This window comes from Abramis brama (genome assembly GCF_963993115.1).
Source record: "Abramis brama genome assembly, chromosome: 7".
NCBI classification, from domain to species: Eukaryota; Metazoa; Chordata; class Actinopteri; order Cypriniformes; family Leuciscidae; genus Abramis; species Abramis brama.
Window position 1 is genome coordinate 36,240,371 of NC_139969.1, and position 15,252 is coordinate 36,255,622.

Sequence of the window (15,252 nt, forward strand, 5' to 3'; positions counted from 1 at the left end):
CAATGGTTCAAATACTTCTGTTAAACTGACCACCCAGCTAACAATTTTAGGTTATAAGAACGTTTCCATAACGTTCCCATTAAGTTATAAAAACGTTATTTCTGAATGTTCTAGAAACGTTCAAAGCGTCCAGTTTTTTAGACGTTGTATTAACGTTATTTCTTAGTTATAAGAACATTATTCAAAACGTTATTAGAACGTTCAATTCTCCTGTTATATAAACGTTGTATTAACGTTCTTGCTTGGTTATAAGAACGTTGTTCAAACGTTATTAGAACGTTCAATTCTTAGGTTATAAGAACGTTTCCATAACATTCCCATTAAGTTATAAAAACTTTATTTCTGAATGTTCTAGGAACGTTTAAAGCGTCCAGTTTTAGACGTTGTATTAACGTTATTTATAGGTTATAAGAACATTATTAAAAACATTATTAGAACGTTTAATTATCTCGTTATAAAACGTTATTGCTTGGTTATGAGAACGTTATTCAAAACCTTATTAGAACGTTCAATTCTCCCGTTATATAAACGTTCTCTTAATGTTTTTCTAAGATTATGAAAAACGTTCTTAAAACATTACATTCACTTGTTTAAACATTTAAACATTCTCAATGTTATTGCATATAATGTATATATGACAATCATTTTATGAAAGCACCTTATTAAGAACTTTCAGATTTTAAAATTAAGACAAAAGATCTAGAAAGATAATTAAAATCAAAAAGACCCATGAATCATGTCTATGTGTAATGTAGTCCACTGAAGGCGAGCTGAAGTGAACCAAAGTGTAGTTTATTTCAAGATACAGATACAATTGAAACCGACTTGGGTTAAATTGAAATATGAAATTAACATGAAAATAAACCTGGACTAAAACATAGAACAAACTGATTAAACTTCAAAATAATGAAACATGAAACAAAACTAAAACTACCTCTTTACCTAACCCTAACCTATCAGCAAGCTAAAAAAAAAAAAAAAACATTTTAAATGACATTATCCACAATCACATCAGCTTCCACTTCCGGCACATCGGACTGGACTGGACTGAACCCTGAGAGGATCTCCGGAGACACTGCAGGGAGAAAATAAAACAGTGTTGTATTAAAGTGTGGTGAGATTAGTATAAAAGCACTGGGATGCTGTACTTGCTCATGCAGAATATCTAATTAGATTTTCTGACCATTTACAAAAAGTTTAATCTGCTTTGGAATATTGGGAGCGCCACGTTTTTTAACACATTATTCTCTATGAGTGTACACACACTGGCGGCAACTAACACAGTGTTGTTCTCAGTGAAATATGTTATGAGTTTGTTAAGCAGTTTTTGAGATTTCAGTATTCCCCAATTCAAATAGATAGTACTTTCCCAAAAATAGCTGCCTAGAGGAATTGAAAATATGGCCTTCCATACACTGTATATTATAAATTAGCACAATTTACTATACTGATGGTTGTTAAAACGCGTAATTACAGTCTGTGAAAAGGGTCCATTACTGTTGTCAAGTGCGCGATCCAAATATCAAATTTAAGAGGAGCCTGGGGATATCCTTCCTTTTTTTAAATGTCACATAGCAGCTTGTTATAACCTGTAAAACTGCAAACACAGTGGACAACTTACACGATAAAATTACAAATAAGTTACAGATTTCAATATGACGAACTTGACACATGAAACAGATAACTGGAGGGGAAAATGCCCAGGCCATAGCTAAGCTAATTGAGTTAACGTTAGCCGATTAACTTTTGAATCTCAAGAACGCGTTCAAATTAAAATCAGTTTAGCTATATTGAAAAAGCGAACAAGGACACTGGAAAAGGTGAATCTAAATAAATACATCAATGTAATTTCGCGTTTATTCTTAAGTTTTAACTACATATTTGTGTAGTGTTGTTAACTGCTCTGTGGACTGCGGGAGCAGTTAAACTTAACGTTACGTTACTTAAGACAGTTCAAGCAGACTGATGATCTAGTTAACTTCATTAAAACAGTAGCAACTGCTGCAAAACTAAGTTAATTAGCACTGATACAAGTATTTGATTCATACAAGCAAAATTCAACCAACTTACCTAAAAGCTGTCGTCTCCATGTCCGACGTCCTGTCCCTTCTTCTTCTTCTTTTTTGTTTTTAACGGCGGTTGGCAACCAGCTTTTGGTGCATTACCGCCACCTTCTGCTCCGGAGTGTGAATCAGACAATAGGCTTACAATCTAGTTTCCACATAAAAAAAATAAAAAAAAAAAAAATAAAATAAAATAAAATAATTTAACTCCTAGACACAATCATTCATTACCCAACACACTTTCCCATATCCCTGTCTATCCTCCTAATCTATTAAACAAACCTGTTTCCCTTAAGAAAGTTAACAATATCCTAACCTGAGCTCTGTCACCTATGCTCAACACTCCTTCTAACGTTAATTCCTGAACCCCTAATTCCCTCAAATTATTCTCCATTATCACTCTCTGTTCCTCATACCTCCTACATCTTATAATTATGTGCTCCACTGACTCCTCTTCCTGACACCACTCACACAAGCCTGTCTCGTGTTTTCCTATCATTTTCAGTGATTTGTTTAGCGCACTGTGCCCCAACCTTAATCTTGTCATTACAGTTTCCTCTCTCCTGTACCCACTACCTAACCTAGTTATTTTTACACTCTTTTGAATTTGATATAAATGCCTTCCTTTCTCCTCTCTGTCCCACCTTTCTTGCCACATTTGGTTAGTTTTTTCCCAGATAATACTTTTGACCTCTGCTTTACTTATTAGGGCCCAAGCCCTGAAAGGGCGAAGGCCCTATTGTTTTCGGTAGGATTATTATTAGGGGTTCAAGCACGAAGTGCTGAAACCCTATTGTAATTGTACTGATTTTTATTATTATTATTATTATTATTATTATTTTCCCCTTAAACGCATCGTGCAGACCAAACCGTAAGAGCTGGAACCTTGAAACTTGGCCAAATGGTAGTCCTCAATTTGGGGAGAACCTATAAAAGTATGACCCCGATTGGCCCATAGGTGGCGCTATAGCAACCAAAAGCGCAAAACTGCTCATAACTACTAGACCGTATGTCGTAGACTCAAGTGTCTTATATCATTGGAAAGCTGGACGCCTGACGAACAAAACGTATATCTCCGATTTCATTTCCGCCATGATAGATTTTCCGCCATTTTGAATTTTGTCAAAAACCTACTTTTGCGAACTAGTCCTAGGTTTTTCGCCCGATCGGAACCAATCCAGTGCAGAAATGTTCTCTTGAGTCTGAATATCAAAAACTATCGAAAAAAAGTTGAAATTTCGATTCACGGACGCTAAGGGGCGCCAAAACGTACGTCGTGGGCAGGGCCTATTTTACTAAAATGGCTATAACTCCAGAAGTAAATGAGGTATCTTCACCAAACTTGGTACACATGTGTAAGAGGTCAATCTGAGGTCACAGTAAAAAAACCGCGGCGATTGGCCACATGGTGGCGCTATAACATGAAAAAAACATAAAACAGGCTATAACCACCTGACCGTTAGTCCGATTGACTTGAAAATTGGTATGCAGTGTCTTGGTCCAAGGTGCCATGTATGTGTATGAGGACATTGGCGTATCTCAAAAAACATGGCCGCCATCGGCCAATGAAATTTGAGCACCTATTAGACAAGGTTAACGGAGGCCGATCGGAACGAAACTCGATGGGCATGTTCGACTCAAGGCCCTAGAGGTCTGTAAGAATTTTGAAAGAAATCGGCCACTAGTTGGCGCTAACGAGTTTTATGGCTCTGTAATCACGTGGTGTTACAAATATCCACACAATATGCATATCATTTGATAGATCTCCTCATCCTGAACAACTTTGCCTCAAGAACCATTGCTGTCAATCAAACCGTTCATTAAATATTCGCAAACATGTTAAAAACCTACTTTTGCGAACTAGTCCTAGGTTTTTCGCCCGATCGGAACCAGACCAGTCTAGGACAATTCTCTGGACTCTCTAGATCAAAAACTATCAAAAAAAAGTTGAACTTTTGCATTTGGATGGCTCTAATAGGGTCATTTATAAAATGGGCGTGTCAAAATACATTAAAAAGCCTATAAATCCTAAATAAAAACTCAGAACTTCACAAAAAGTGGTCAGCATATGTGACATAACATCATTAACAAGCATGAAAAATTCTATGGAGATCGGACGATAGGTGGCGCTATAACTGTTAAAAAGCTTTAAAATCATATATTTCCTATGGTAAACTGCCTGTATTGGCTGTAAATGGTCTTTTCCATCTCTGATCATATAATTTTCATATCATAATGTTCAAAACTAGTGCAATACAATTCTCTGGACTCACTAGATCAATAATTGTCAGAAAAAGTTGAACTACTTCATTTGGATAGCTATAATAGGTTCACTTCAAAATCTGGCCTTTACCAAGTGTCCCCGAAAGCCTATATCTCTTTAATCAATGCTCAGACCTTCTTAAAAACAAGTCAGAACGTGTGAAATATCACCCTGAACAAGCATGAAAATTTTCAGACAGATCGGACAAAATTTGCCTCTATAACAGTTAAAAAGGTGAAAATGATATGAATTAATGGCATGTTAAGCCAATAAGTGGTATTTTACTGCCCCCCGCTGTTTAAAATAGTCATTTTCTCATATTGGTATTGGTATCAGCCATGGTAAATCATGATAAATGATGGTGTGTGTGTGTGTGTGTGTGTGTGTGTGTGTGTGTGTGTGTGTGTGTGTGTGTGGTACAAATATAACAAAGGTTTTATTTTCCAACATGAAAACAAACATAACAGAGTGCTAGTGCACAAACAATAACCGACAATGATAATGGATGAGAGGGGAACTTAAATACACAGATCAAGACAAGGACAACAGGTGACGGTTATGATGATGAGGAGCAGGTGATGATGAGGAGGGTGATGAGGAGCAGGTGCAGGTGATGACGACAGATAGTGAATGTGATGAAGACAGAAGGTGAATGTGATGAAGGTGAATGTGACACCAATATCACTAAAACATTTGTGTGTGTGTGTGTGTGTGTGTGTGTGTGTGTGTGTGTAGCATTATTGTGTGTAGCATATGTAGCAAGTATGCATTATTGAGTTAACATGGAAACACTGGTTTGCTTTAGTGCAGAAAACTGGTCAAAATCATGAGGTTTAAAGTGAAAGTGAGCCAATAAGTGGTCTTCTACTGCCCTCTGCTGGCCATTCTACTTATTAATTAAATTTTTCCACATGTGCTTGCATTTATACTTGAATACACACTAAAAATCACTTATATAGCAATAACTATTATAACACAATCATATTTTGTCAGTGTTAATCACTTTATTTGCACTGACACTTCAAATAATTGCTAGTAATGTGGTAAATCATGGTAAATCATGGTTAACTATGCTGTGTGTGTGTGTCTGTGTGTGTGTGTGTGTGTGTGTGTGTGTGTGTGTGTGTGTGTGTGTGTGTGTGTGTGTGTGTGTGTAAGCATGCATTGAGTTAACATGGATAAACTGGTTTGCTTTAGTGCAGAAAACTGGTTTAAAGTGAAAGTGAGCCAATAAGTGGTCTTCTACTGCCCTCTGCTGGCCATTCTACTTATTAATGAAATATTTCAACATGTGCTTGCATTCATACTTGAATACACACTAAAAAAATCACTTATATAGCAATAACTTTTATAACACAATCATATTTTGTCAGTGTTAATCACTTTATTTGCACTGACACTTCAAATAATTGCTAGTAATGTGATAAATCAGGCTAGAAACATGGTAAATCAAAGTAAATAATACTAGATTGTCGTTTATCTCCTGGTAAATAATACTAGAACGTGGTATATCATGGTAAATCATGGTTAACTAAACTGTGTGTGTATGTGTGTGTGTGTGTGTGTGTGTGTGTGTGTGTGTGTGTGTGTGTGTGTAAGCATGCATTGAGTTAACATGGAAAAACTGGTTTGCTTTAGTGCAGAAAACTGGTTTAAAGTGAAAGTGAGCCAATAAGTGGTCTTCTAGTGCCCTCTGCTGGCCATTCTACTCAATAATGAAATATTTTAAGTCAAGTCAAGTCAAGTCAAGTATATTTGTATAGCGCTTTTCACAATACAGATTGTATCAAAGCAGCTTTACAGTATTAAATTAAAATAATACAACAAGGTTTGTTTCTAGTGGAATTTATTGATAAAATCAAATTAGATATCCCCAGAATATCCCCAACTGAGCAAGCCAAAGGCAACAGTGGCAAGGAACCGAAAAACTCCATCAAGTGACCTAATAGTGTCCTAAAACTCCATCAGGTGACCCAATGGAGAAAAAAAAAACCTTGGGAGAACCCAGGCTCAGTCGGGGGCCAGTTCTCCTCTGGCGTTTATTAACTAGAGGCCGGATTGTAATTTGAACTGTAAGATTAAAAATATTATATGAATGCCTGGCTGAAGAGATGCGACTTTAATCTAGTTTTAAACTGGGAGAGCGAGTCTGAGCAACGAACAGTATCAGGAAGGCTATTCCAGAGTTTTGGAGCTTTTACATGTGCTTTTGCATTCATACTTGGACACACACTAAAAATCACGTATATAACTAACTATTATAACACAATAATATTTTGTCAGTGTTCATCACCTCATTTGCACTGACACTTCACATAATTGCTAGTAATGTGGTTAATCATGCTAGAAACATTGTAAATCATAGTAAATAATACTGAAATGAGGTGTATCAAGGTAAATCATGCTAGAATCCTAATAAATCATTCTGGAACATGGTATATGATAGTAAATCATGCTAGAATCATATTAAATAATTCTAGAATGTGGCAAATCGTTGTGGGAGGAGCCTATTTTACTCAAATGGCTATAACTCAAGAAGTAAATGAGATATCTTCACCAAACTCAGTACACATGTGTATGGGTTCAATTTGAGGTCACAGTAAACAATTTTATGGAGATCGGACCATAGGTGGCGCTATAACTGTTAAAAAGCTTTAAAACCATATATATCCCATGGCAAATTGCCTGTATTGGCTGTAAATGGTCTTTTCCATCTATTATGTCAGTGGTTACATGCTTGCTAAATAAATCTTAATAACTTTTGATGCTTTTGTGCTTAAATGCCTTAAAGGCCTTAACTGCTTGAACCCCGATAAATGCTGCTTGCAGCTTTAATTATTATTATTATTATTATTTTGTCAACCTTTCGGCCACTTTTGGGGCCCTTAACATGCTCGAAAACTCTTGAAATTTTGCACACAGGTCAGAACCCGCGGCCATCAGGGCCGGACTGAAGCTGGTACCCGGGCGTGGCAGGGGGGCTCGACAGCGCCCCCTGGAACGGGATCCGAACACTTGTCCATAAATCAGACACGCTTGCATGTAATAATATGAAACTCGGTACACATATAGAACTCATCGGGCCGAACAACTTTCGTGCTCTAAGTTTTACGCCAGCCCAACAGGAAGTCGGCTATTTAGGGTTGTTTGGAAACGCATGCTGTGGAATTTAATGTACTCCTCCTAGGGAATTCATCGATTCGCCTCCAAACTCGGTGTGCATGAAGTCAAGACATTGAGGATGCTAAATTGCGGACGGATTTTTGATATCTCGAACGGTTTGGCCGTGGCGAGGAAACGAATTTATGGCGAAAAAATGAAACAGGAAGTGTGTTATAACTTCTGCATACATTAACTGATCTTGATGAAACTTCAGCAGTGTGTTCGTTGTAAGAGGCCGATCGCACAGATGTGACTATTGTGAGTCAAAGTTATAGCGCCACCAACAGGCAGCAGGAAGTACATCACTATTAAAATGCTTTGAAATCACTGTCTTATTTTTACCAGATTTGCTTCAAACTTTATGTGTACAATGTAGACACACGGCAGATGTAAACCTGTGAAAGGATTATTGATATCTTAGATACTGTTGCCGTGGCAACGCATCAAACTTTAATATTCTTTTTTTATGCTTTTGAGACTCTTAACATACTTGAAATTGCATGAAACTCGACAGACACATCACATTTATTATCTAGTAGACATGTGCAAAGTTTCAGAAACGGGCGTGGTGAGGGGCTCAGTAGCGCCACCTTTAGTCATAAGTGGGGGTGTTAGTTTTATCAACAGTAACAAAACTTGGTATGTGTATTGTTCTCATCAAGACGGACAACTTTCTAATTTACATGAACCATCTCTGACCAACAGGAAGAGAGATATTTTGGTTTGAATGTGGATTTTCTGAAGAATTTTCTCTCACTCTCTGTGTCTGTGTGTGTGTGAGGGGAGGGGGGGATTTGACTATTGCTTTTATATTGTTAATCAAGGTTTCAGGGGCTTTTGGGGTCCTTAACGTGCTCAAAAACTCTTGAAACTTTGCACACAGGTCAGAACCCACGGCCATCAGGGCCGGGCTGAAGCTGGGACCCGGGCGTGGCTGGGGGGCTCAACAGCGCCCCCTTGAACGGGGTTCTAAAACTTGATCCATATATCAAACACGCTCGCATGAATTAATATGAAACTCGGTACACATATAGATCTCATCGGGCCGAACAACTTTACCCCGGTCAAGTTTTACGCCAGCCCAACAGGAAGTCGGCTATTATGGGTTGTTTGGAAAACGCTTGCTGTGGAATGTGAAATACTCCTCCTAGAAAATTCACCGTGCCCCCTTCAAACTCGGTGTGGATGTAGTCAAGACATTGAGGATGCTAAATTGCGGACGGATTTTTGATATCTCGAACGGTTTGGCTGTGGCGAGGAATCGAATTTATGGCGAGAAAAGAGAAACACGGAAGTGGAATAACTTCTGCATACATTAACTGATCTTGATGAAACTTCAGCAGTGTGTTCGTGGTAAGAGGCCGATCAGATGGATGTAGCTATTGTGAGTCAAAGTTATAGCGCCACCAACTGGCAGCAGGAAGTGTGTCACTTTCAACATGCTTTTGACAAAAGTGGGGGGGTTAGTTTTAACTACAGTAAAGAAAAAATAGTTTGTATATTGTTCTCATCAAGCCGGACAACTTTCTAATTTACATTCAATAGCTCTGGCCATCAGGAAGTCAGATATTTTGGTCTGAATGTGGATTTTTTTGCAAAATCAGCCTCTGAATTTTTAGCCACTCCTCTTAAACTATTTATTTTATTCGTACCAAACTTTTTCAACATGATGAAACTACATTAAATATGCTAAATTGTGAATGGATAATAAATATCTCAAACGGTTTTGCTATGGCGAGGGATTAAATAATGTCCAAAAAGGAAACACTAAAAATCTTCTAAAAATGTAATTATATACCATTTATTTCTATATAAAAGTATACAAATATCACAACTAAACCCATTTTATTCTGTTTTTGCAATTCAAGAAGAATGAAAAAGTTAAAACAGGCTATTTAGTGCTATTTGGTTCAACAAAAAAGCAAACATAGGGCTATACTGCCCTCTTGTGTCCAAAAGGACATCAAAATAGTATATAAAACTTTTTACCAGGTAGGCCAATATTGTATTTAAATATACATGTATTAGGTATGTGTCTGAGGATATTTTCCCACCGGTTAATCGACGTGTGACACGAGTGGGTGCTTTTAAATCGCTAATATAATAGTGTAAGAAAAATAATGATAATGTTGCACACACAAATCACACACATGTGGGAAAGAATGATGCTTTTAAACAACACTAAACCGCCATTAGGTGTCGCCAGGCATCCATCTTAATAAGCGAGTCATTGATTCATTCGTTCAAACGATTCGTTCGAATGAGTCGATCATGATTAAGACAGATGTTTATGGATTGATCATTCAATCTTTGAGTCAACCGATTCGTTAAAAATGCTGAATCGTTCAGTTATGAGAAAACACGTGATGCGTGATGGTTCTGCCGTGATCTTTGTTTAACTATTTTCGCTGCTGAAACAGAACAAAAACAGTCAACATTGCATCTAAAATGTAAGTGACTTAATTGTAACTGTTTATTAACCTGTTGTATGAAATCTAGGGGTGGGAGAAAAAATTTATTCTTAGATGCATCGCGATGCGGACGTGGACGATTCTGAATCGATTCACAAATGTCAAAAAATCGATTCTCTAAAAAAATATTTTTCTAATAACGTAATATTGACGGAAGGCAAAAGGCGGAACTCTAAGCGGACGTGCGTGCAGTCTGTGGCGCGCACATAACAGAGAAGTTTCTTCTGCTCACCAAGGCTGCATTTATTTGATTAAAAATACAAACAAAAACAGTAATATTGTAAAATATTATTCCAATTTAAAACAGCTGCTTTCTATTTTAATATATTTTAAACTGTTATTTATTCCTGTGATCAAAGCTGAGTTTTCAGCATCATTACTCCAGTCGTCACTGTCACATGATCCTTCAGAAATTATTCTAATATGATGATTGATACTCAAGAAACATTCATTATTATTTTAAATGTCGAAAACAGTTGTGTACAGTCTTTGATGAATAGAAAGTTCAAAAGAACAGCATTTATCTGAAATCTAAAGCTTTTGTAACGTTAAACACTACCGCTCAAAAGTTTTGGGTTAGTAATAATTAAAATTTTATTTTTTGGGGAAATAAATAAAATAAATCAGTACTTTTATTTATGAAGGATGAGTTAAACTGATCAACAGTTACAGTAAAGACATTTATAATGTTAAAAATATATATATTTGAAATATATGCTGTTCTTTTGAACTTTACATTCATCAAAGCATTTTGAAAAAAAAAAAAATCTGTACACAACTGTTTTCAACATTGAAAATAATAATGAATATTTATTGAGCATCAATCATCATATTAGTATGATTTCTGAAGGATCATGTGACACTGAAGAGTGGAGTAATGATGCTGAAAACTCAACTTTGATCACAGAAATGAATTACTATGTAAAATATTTAAAAATTGAAAACAGCTGTTTTAAATTGGAATAATATTTCACAATATTACTGTTTTTGTTTGTATTTTTAATCAATAAATGCAGCCTTGGTGAGCAGAAGAGACTTCTCCTAAAAACATTAAAAATCTTACTGACCCCAAACTTTTGAACAATAATATATATATATATATATATATATATATATATATGTATGTGTGTGTGTATATATATATATATATATATATATATATAAATATAGCTGCGAGCAGCGATGGAGGGCCAAAGCCGGCGGTACCGCCACCCCGGTGCCTTTAGGTAACTAAAGGCACCGGGGTTGCGGTGCCACCGGCTTGGGCCCGTAATCGCTGCTCGCAGCTATATTTTTAATTTGCATTTCTATATTTCTCTTCTTTAAAGCCTTCTTTGCCAATTCATCCACCAGCTCATTCCCTTTCACCCCTACATGTGCTGGAACCCACATAAATTGAACATGTCCTCCTTGATTTGCTATCCTTGTAACTGATTGAAGGACTTCATATAACACATCCTGACGGCTTTTTGAGTGAAAAGACCTTAAACTCACTAGGACTGAGGATGAATCGGATAATATCAGCACCTTTTCTTGTCTTGTTTTTTCCACCCACCTTAAAGCAACTAATACTGCTACCATTTCCACTGTGTAAACTCCTAAAAAATCTGATGTTCTTCTATTAATTCCTATTCCTTTAGCAGGTATTGCCACCCCATAACCTGTCACTCCTGTCTCAGGTTTCTTAGAACCATCTGTATATATATGTATGAAATCTTTATAATCTTTATTTATGTGGCGCTTGAATGCACTTACCAAATCTATTTGATCTTTCCCTTTCCTTTTTAACTCTAACAAATACCAGTCAATATCAGGCCAAACAAGTACCCATGGAGCCACCATTGGATATACAACTGCAGGGCTCATCTTCATATCAAACACTCCAAACTCTATTGCTACCTCATTGCCTACTCGACCAAAATTATCTCCGTTATATCTTGCATTCTCCCATGTCTCCTGCAACACTACTTTTGTGGGGTGGAAATCATTATGTCCCTGCAGATTAGCCCAATAGTTTGTCATCAGCTGCCTCCTTCTTAATGCTAACGGCATTTCTCCCGTTTCTACCTGCAGTGCGGGTACTGGTGAAGTTTTAAAAGCACCACTACACACTCTTAATGCCTGTGCCTGAATCACATCTAGTTTCTTTAATAAAGATTTGGCTGCTGACCCATAAGCTACACTGCCATAATCCAACACAGATCTTATCAGTGCCACATATATTGTTTTTAATGCAGAGCAACTAGCTCCCCATTCCCTACCTGTCAAACATCTCATCACATTAATTACTTTTTTGCATTTTCCTTCTATTTTCTTTATATGATCTGCCCATGTTAACCGTGAATCAAAAACAACTCCCAAAAATTTGAATGTTCCAACCCTTTCTAATTCTTTCCCATACAGATTTAACTTCATCCCTTCCTTAATTTGTTTCCTGGAGAAAAAGACTGTTTGTGTTTTTTCTATTGAGAACTTAAACCCCCAATCATATCCCCACTCCACCACCTCATCAATTGCTTCTTGTACTTTCCTGATTGCATGCTCCATATTCCTTCCCCTTTTCCACAACGCCCCATCATCCGCAAACAGTGACCTCCCTATATCCATTGGCACCTTAGTAAAGACTAGGGGTGTAACGATACACCAATGCCACGGTTCGGTTCATATCACGGTTTTGGAGCCACGGTTCGGTTCGGTTCGGTTCTGTTTGCTGTGGGGGCAGGGTTCATGGCAGGGCACCAGCAATAATAACACTAGATTCACTTTTAACTTAATAAAAACAACAACAACAACAATAATCTAACTTATTAACTTTAACTTTATTAACTTAACTTTATACAGTGGCTTCACGTTTTCTTTAGAGCAGTTAGCACACCTGAGTTAACTAAAATGAAATAAATGCCTCCACTGACTAGTCAGAAATAAACTGCACACCTGAGTAGGGTTGCCAACTTCAGAAAAGGAAAATGCGGGACAATCGTGGTTCTTTATAGGAAAACGAGGGACACTCAAAATATTTGTACTGTATCGCACAATGTACATAATTTCAGTGTCTGCAAACTGTAGTTAAGTATATGTTTAAAAGGTTATCAGACAAACACATTTGTATTGCTTAACCTATTTATGTACAATTTAATTCTAAAAAATTTTTTAATGTCATACAAACAAAATGTCACATTACAAACAAACCACCATTCAAAATAACAGCATTTATCTGAAATAGAAAGCTTTTTTAACATTATACATAGGCCTACAGTTCAAAAGTTTGAGGTTAGTAAGAGAATTTTTTTTGGGAAAGAAATTAAAGAAAGTAATTGCCTACTTTTATTCAGCAAGGATGCATTAGGCTAATCAAAAGTGACAGTAAATTATAGTGTTACACAAGCTTTCTATTTCAAATAAATCTATTATGATCTTTACATTCTTCAAAGAATCCTGGGGGAAAAAAACAAAACAGTTTTAAACATTAATAATAATCAGAAATATTTTGCGAGCATATTATTCCCTCAGGTAGATTTCATGTTTTCTTGCGTGGCTGGATGTTGGACTCATGAACAATAATCACGTTGTTTGCATTCGCCAAAATTGATTTGCCGAAATCAAAACGTGGACAGTGAGAATTACCGTTAGCGCGAGACGAGTCCGGCTTGAAGCGGAAGCGACCAGACGGCAGAGGATTATGTTCGCAAATCAAACAATGATTTGTCTCAAAACGATGATTAAAAAAAGCTGTGATATGTCATCATATTGGATGATGACGGTGTCGGTGATCATTCTCAAGTGTCGTGATCAGCACTGCTGCTGTTGTATCAGTCAGTGGTTGTGACCGGAGGGTCTTCAATCTCAATATGCCGCGGAGTTGCCATCCTGAAGTGCGTATGTAAACTCCCGAGTGTGATCGATCACCCAAATCACGTGACATGCATTTTATTTAGTAAATAATATTTAGTAAAACTACAGCTCTTATTAGTTGTTAAAAGTGTACTCATTAATAACTATTTAATCAAATGTCAAGGAAGAAAAAAATAGTTTTGTGACAAAGTCATGTGAGAGTTGGGCCGGGGCAGCAGGGGCCGGGGCAGCAGGGGGCGGGGCGCGTTCGGTTCGACATGAGAGTATCGCGGTTCGAACCGTGGCTGTTGTATCGCGGTTTTTCGGTTCGGTTCGAATATCGTTACACCCCTAGTAAAGACATCATCAATCATGATGATAAAAAGTAGCGGACTAATCACACTGCCCTGAGGTGTTCCATTGCCCACATCGAACTGACTTGATATGTCTGACCCTATTTGTACTTCAATTTTTCTTCCAAACAAAAAATTCTTTATCCAATTAAAAACTCTTCCACCTACACCCATCAAGTGCAACTTTATCAACAATCCTTCCTTCCACATCATGTCATATGCTTTTTCTATATCAAAAAACACTGTAATGACTGATTCCTTATTTGCCTGAGCCTTTCTTATTTCATTTTCTAGTCTTATAACCGAATCCATGGTACTCCTCCCTTTCCTAAAACCACTTTGATAGTTTGCTAGTTTTCCACTTTTTTCTAGTATATATGATAACCTTTCTGTTATCATCCTTTCCATAATTTTGCATACATTTGATGTTAATGCTATTGGCCTATAACTTGTGGGTTTAGAAGGATCCTTGCCTGGTTTCCTTATTGGAATGACTACTGCCTCTTTCCATGCATTCGGTAATCTTCCCTCCTCCCACACTCTGTTATAAAGGTGCAGCAACTTTAAAAGTGCTTCTTTCCCTAGATGTTTTAGCATCACATAGCATATCTGATCTTTTCCTGGAGATGTAGGTTTAGCTTTATTTATTGCTCTCATCAACTCTGCCATATTAAAAGGTTCATCAATTTTATCATCAGTTTTTTCCCTCCATTCTAACACACCAGGATGCTGATTCATTGTGCTTTCCTTCCTCATTTTGCATACTTCTGACAAGTTATCTGAACTGTGAATTTTTACAAATGCTTTTGCCATTATCTCTGCCTTATCCTTATTGGAGATTGCTGTACCTTCCTCAGTAATTATAACTGGGATTTCCCATTCCCTCCTTACTCCACCCATCCTTTTTATCATTCCCCAAACCTCACCCACAGGTGTTGTTCTTCCTATTTCATTGCAATATTTCCTCCAACTTGCCCTTTTAGCTTGACGCACTGTTCTTCTCACATTAGCCTGTGCCTTTTTATACTGAATCAAATCCTGCATGTTATGGGTGTTTTTAACTAGTTTAAATGCTCTATTCCTGTTTTTAACAGCTTGACGACACTCTT

The 15,252-nt window shown here is 37.0% G+C and overlaps 1 long non-coding RNA gene across 1 annotated transcript; it reads right to left on the minus strand.

Annotated features, from left to right (window-relative positions):
• Positions 1–771: 771 nt before the first annotated feature.
• On the minus strand, positions 772–2,847 carry LOC311087266. Its single transcript, XR_014607199.1, has 2 exons — positions 2,071–2,847; positions 772–1,075 (listed from the first exon to the last, which is right to left on the minus strand). It is a non-coding gene; the product is annotated as an uncharacterized lncRNA (long non-coding RNA).
• Between the last annotated feature and the right edge of the window lie 12,405 nt (positions 2,848–15,252).